Below are 6,000 nucleotides of genomic sequence, written 5' to 3' on the forward strand. Positions count from 1 at the left end.
GGTGCATTACGATAGTGCCTACAAGTTCCAGTCATGGGTCAGGACCCCCCTGTGCTATGGGGCTCTACATTACTAGCTGTATTACGGTAGTGCCTAGGTGCCCAGGTGTAGCCCAGGACCCCACTGTGCTATGGGGCTGTACATTATTAGGTGTATTATGGTCGTATCTCAGCCCCCAGAAATAGCCCAGGACCCTCCTGTGCTAGGGGCTGTACATTATTAAGTGTATCTATGAGTCTAGCCACAAGGGCAGGGCAGGTAAAAGCCAGACCTCTGTCTCTCCTCCCCACCCCAGGTCCGGTTCCCTTCTCACTTCAGCTCAGACCTGAAGGACCTGCTCCGGAACCTGCTGCAGGTGGACCTCACCAAACGCTTTGGCAACCTCAAGAACAGGGTCAACGACATCAAGAACCACAAGTGGTTTGCTACCACCAACAGAATCACTGTCTACCAGAGGAAGGTAGGAGGGTGGTGGCAGGCAGAGGAGAGCCTGGGTAACTTCCACCTGCGTGCAGCCTCCGTCAGCAGGAATTGAACCTGGGATCATCAGTGCCCAGGCCTCTAGGAGCGCTTTGGTTACTGGGACTCTGTAGCAGGGTGTTGTGGCTGGGTCCAACCATTAGGGGGAGATATGCTCACCCAGCATTGGTTTAAAATAGGGAGCCCTCAGTCACCTGTTTGTAACATGGTGGCAAAAGCAAGGTCCTGTCCCCACCCCCTGAGGATAACAGTCTACTACTGCTGCTGCCAGCTAATGGGGTTATTCCTCTGTGTCAGGTGGGAGAGGGCTGTGCTGAAGGTCCTGATTAAAACCCTCCTGATGATGCAAATGGGGGCTCTTACGGGGATTCAAGGGGCTCATGACCCCTGCTCTTCCCTGATTGCAAAGTGAGAGGAGGGGGTTCTAGCTAGATAAAAGGGGGTTTGAGGAGGTGCTGATCCTGTGTCCCTCACCTGGTTGCTAAGGGGCCCAATCCTGTAACCTTAAGAGTGCTGGGTTCCCTGATCATGGGCTCCTAAGCGGGGTCATGGGCTCCCCCTTCCATGATTGCAAAGTGTGAAGGTTTCTGGCTGGATTGGGGGCGGGGGACTGATCCTTGCTTGCCTTGTTACAAAGTTGGGCCCTGATCGTGCGTCCCAGCAGACCCAGGAGTGGGGGGGTATACAAATGTTGATCCCTCACCTCATCCCCAACCTCCCCCCGCCCCCTTTGCAGGTGGAAGCTCCCTTTATACCAAAGTGCAAAGGCCCCGGCGACATAAGTAACTTCGAGGACAACAAGGAAGAGGAGATCCTTGTCTCGATCACTGAGAAGTGCGCCAAGGAGTTTCCTGAGTTCCAGGGCCAGTGGCCCCCCCGGGAGGGTGCACATGGAGCAGGTGGGGGCAGGGTTGGATTTGATCAGCAGAAAGACCAGCGTTCCTTACCTATGTGTTTTATTTTTGTGGAGGGGGGTAGGGATTTGCCTGGATCTGGTTTGGGGGGGAGCAGGAGACCCCTTATTCTAAACCTGTACTAAGTAAATGACAGTAGAGAAGGGCAGGAGTCTAATTTCTCCCATGCGCACCCCTGATCCTCCCACTTGCACATGCTTCCCCCCTCCCCCCGCCATCACAAGCCTGCAGCTCCCCCGAGCAGCTCTCATCATCCCCCCTCACCTGGGGTTTAAACAGATTCCCCCCCACCCACACTCAGCTCCCACTGTTTACTTTCCACCCCCTCACACTGATCCGGTTACCCCCACCCCCACACTGCCTCTCAGTCCACACATGCTGCATGCCCACCATCCTGGCTGGCTTTATTGGTGGCTTTTAGTTTTTGAAGGGAGGGGCATATTTTGCCATCAAATCCCCCCCAGATCTTCATGGCTATTTGCAAAGGCTTCTGGGAGCAGGGTGTGGAGCAAAGTTGCCCCAACACCCATGGTCAGGGCAGATCAACATCCTGGCTTCTGGAATAGCTTTGAATCCCCCCATCCCCCAATGGGGGAGACAAAATCCCAGCCCCCCACTGCCACTCTGGAAAGAGGAAGAAGGAGGGAAATCTTGTCTCATTTTATAAACTTGGGGGTTTGGGGACTGGGCTCCTTTTTTTTTTTTTTTAAATTAAAAATAAATAAGTAAATTAAACCTTATTTTCCACTGGGGGACCGGGAGTGGCGGGGGAGGTTTTAAAAATTCAGGCGCAGGGCTGGGTTGGGCTAACTTACCCTACATCAGCCCCCGCCCTTCCCCTCCCCCCTGTGCCAGGAATTTTAACTCTCCAAGCTTTGCATGTGTCCAGGTTTTAGCAAGGAAAAAAAAAGAGAGAGAGATCTGTTTTTTTCAGGTAGAAACTGACAGTATTTCCCCACCCCCGCTGCTCTCTGTGGGGTGTCTGGTTTGGGGGTATCTTACACTGGCGGGGGGAGATCTGGGGGTCAGTTACGGGATAGAATGGAGGTGCTGGGAGAGGGGATCTCCCTGATGGGTTTTGGATTTTTAGCTCCCTTTGGAAATAAAATGCTGCCTTTTGAATTTAGGCTATGAATGTGAGCAGCCCCCCACCCCCACCCCTCACCCCTTCTTTGGCCTGTCCTCTTGTGTGTCGGGGTGGGGGGTGTAGGAGGATCTGGTTCTAGGGCACTTGGTTATTTTCCCCCAGGTCAGTGGGGGCTTGTACACTCTTCTCCCTCCCTCCCCCCATAGGCCAAATGGTGCCCTGCAGAAATAACCTTAAAGAATTTTCTGGTGGGGGGAAGGGTTCCCCTTACTCACAATCCTCCTGGGGCCCCATTCTGCACCTCCGATTTTATGTTCTTGATTTACATTTTAAGATGATAAGGCGGGAGAAGAAACCAAAAAATGGGGGGAGGGGGTAAGGAACACAGGATCCCAACTAGGCCCTGATCTCCCCCCCGACTCTGAACTGCCCCCCCCCGGAGCGACCCCATTAGATCTGTGGTCAGGTTGGAGGGGCGTTAAGCCATGATTAGCCCCTCCAGTGAGAGAACAGCTGGGGGGAGGGGTGCTGATACCTAGCCATGATCCTACTTAATTGGAGGGGGGAGAGATGGAGGGGGGGCTCTTGTTCTGTTCATTTACTTTTCCTCCTGCCTGACTCTTTACTTATCCTCCCCACCCCCAAGGCAGTGCATCAGTGGGGTTGTTCTGTTCTAACCCCCCCAGCCTGTCTCCCACTGCGTATATTCACCAGCCGGTTGAATTTCTTCTTTCTCTCCGGGGCGAAGGTGTGTGGGCTTCTTTTGGTTTCATAGATAAATTAGACATATTATAAATACATGAGTGCTGTCAGGAGGCTAGCCCTCCCCCCTTCCCCCAAAATCCCCCTTTCCCACAAAGAAGCTTGAGAGTCCCATCTAGAGGGTGGGGGTATCATCCGCCCTGCCCTGGGAAACACCTCTCTGTCCTCCAACAAAATTTGTTTCACTGGAAAAAACAAAACAACCCCCCCAGCCCCCACTTCCTCTTTAACAGTGTGCTTTGTTGTAAACATATTTGAAACAATTACCAATAAAGTTTTGTTTAAAAAAAAAATCAGACTGGCATGTGGGCTGTTCGGCTCTAGGGGACAGTTGTCGTGGCTGTGATGAGCCGGGAGCTGTTCCTCTCCCCGAAGGCCCAAGGAGTTCAGGGATGTAGCGGGGGGCCGGCGGCCGCCTTAAGTGGGAACTGAACTCGCCTGGAGTTGGAAGCCCCAAGGGGCAAGAGTCCGCGCGTAAATGGGGAGGTGGCGTCTGGCCGATGCATAAACAGGCATCGCAAGCAGCAGTGGAGAGGTTATTTTATCTCGGTGTCTGGCGGGGGATGACAGCTGCTGGAATACCATGACCAGGTCTGACACCCACAATTTGAGAAGGAAGGGGAAAAACTGGAGAGGGGCAGAGAATTGCCATGAGAACGATTAAATGGGGGGAAACCTGCCTTATGCTGAGATGCAAGGAGCTTCTTAAAGAGAAGGTTAAGGGGTGCCGTGATCCCTGTCTAGAAGTACCCACATGGGGAATAAAACTGTGATAATGGGCTAGTCCCGCTAGCAGACAAAGGTCTAAGGAGAACCAGTGGCTGGAAGCTGAAACTAGAAACATTCAGACTGGAGAAAAGGGCAGATTTTTAACTGGGGAGTAATTAGCCATTGGAACAATTGACCAAACATCTTGGTGTATTCTTCATCATTGATGCTGTTTAAATCGAGATGGGAGGTTTTTCTAAACGATCGGCTCCAATTCCAACAGGAGTTGATTCAAGGAACTCCTGTGGCCTGTGTTACACAAGTCAGACGAGGTGCTCACAGGGTCCTGTCTAAATTGATAATCTAGCCTTTGAGGCTGGGGCAGGAGAGGTGAACAGCCAAGCTGACCCCGGTGTGAAGCAATGTGAGGGGATTGCCAGAAGTAGAATACTTTCCTCTAAATGTGAATATGTTCACACCTTCCTTCTGCAGGGGAAATGATGTGAGCCCATTCCCACCTTCCTCTGCTACCCCATTCTCCATCAGAGCGTATGGCAGTAAGGGTGGGGATCCTGGTGTCCTGCAGGCCTGCTGACAAGGATCAGGGCAGCCTGGGGACGAGGCTCCCCTTGGGGAAGGACATGCATTCCTGAGCCTGCATGCAGCAAGGGGTCTCTGCAGCACAGGGTGCTGCAATGCTCTCGCTGGCTTCCCGGGTGACAAGTGACGATACCCTGGTGAAAATCCTGCCCCTTCCCTCCCTGGCCAGTAATTCCACAGCTGGCCTGTCAGCTCCATAAGGAAACGGGTCTGTTTGTAGGTTCTGCAGCTACTGCCCTTTCCTCTCCCTTTCATTCTCATGGCAGGGCAGTGTCAAAGGAGGGGTTAGTTCTCCCCAGGCCTTTCATAACTGCAAACTGGCCCCTGCCGGCAAGCTCACCAGACTGATGTTCAGTTCCCCACTGGACGGCAAGATCCAGCAAAGCGGGCAGGAGCAAGGGCCTCATCCATTACTGCCTTCCAGGGGTAACGCCCCAGTGTGGGCTCCTGGAGAGACCACCCAGCTTCCCAGCTCTCACAATGCTAAATCCTACCCTTAGTCCTCCCTAACTGTGCTGGGACCCTGCCGCTCTTTATTTAGTAGTGGCACAGGCCTGAGTAAAGCTGTTCCCAGTTACAAACAGACACTTAAGTGTTAAAAGTCTTTATCATAAAACCCCTGAGGTAAGGAGAGAGAATTCCCAGGCTAAGAGGGACAAATGCCAACCTACATGCATAAGGTGTGGAAAAGTCATATCCCAAGGGATGATGCAAGTCCAGCCAGAGGCGTATGGAGTAATAAATGCATGAAATATGGACATTTTGCAGCTGTTTATTGCACTGAAGCAGTCAGGGAGTTGACTTATATTGCAGATAATCAAGACCCATTGTTTCTGGGATCTATCACTTGTGATGACATGGCGCATGGTTGGAGAGTGACATTGAATATTCAGATCAAGACTATTGACTTTAAAATTGACTCAAGAGCAAATGTCACAGTCATCTCATAAGAGACTTACTATCACCGTCAACCTCTCCCAGAGCTTCATCTGACTCAGCTCTGACCCTCCATGAAGGGATTCTGAACCGCATGGGCCAATTTATCACCAAACCAATTTACAAAGATAAAAGGTTTGCGTTCAGTGTGTATGTGATCAAAGACCAACAATCTTCTCAGCTGCAGTGTGGCAGCCATGATAGGCCTAGTGAGAAAGATGGAAGAACTTGAGGATCTGATGCTATTGGGCTTTTGAAAGGTGATCTAATCCAAATCAACTTAACAGGCAATGCTGAACCAGTGAATAACCATCTCTACAAGAAAGAGAACTGGGAAAGGACTAGCTGCAGATTTCTGTGAATTCAGAGGACATCATTACCAGGTCATTGTGGACTATTTTTCCAGCTAAATAGAAATAATGTACTTGAAAGACATAACGTTGCAGTGTTCTTGAGAAACTGAAGTGCACGTTTGCTCACTTCGGTATCCAGAACAACTAGTGATGGACAATG

At 51.4% G+C, this 6,000-nt stretch overlaps 1 long non-coding RNA gene and 1 pseudogene across 1 annotated transcript in view; one reads left to right on the forward strand and one right to left on the reverse strand.

Moving 5' to 3' along the window:
* The window catches only part of LOC119845989, a 27,188-nt pseudogene extending 25,052 nt beyond the window's left edge, over positions 1 to 2,136 (forward strand).
* The window catches only part of LOC122458371, an 8,814-nt gene extending 4,762 nt beyond the window's left edge, over positions 1 to 4,052 (reverse strand). The window contains exon 1 of the long non-coding RNA XR_006278390.1: positions 4,042 to 4,052. This is a non-coding gene — a long non-coding RNA (uncharacterized LOC122458371). The remainder of the gene's footprint in view (positions 1 to 4,041) is intronic.
* Positions 4,053 to 6,000: the final 1,948 nt, after the last annotated feature.

The sequence above is a fragment of the Dermochelys coriacea genome, chromosome 20 (genome assembly GCF_009764565.3).
Source record: "Dermochelys coriacea isolate rDerCor1 chromosome 20, rDerCor1.pri.v4, whole genome shotgun sequence".
Lineage (NCBI taxonomy): Eukaryota > Metazoa > Chordata > Testudines > Dermochelyidae > Dermochelys > Dermochelys coriacea.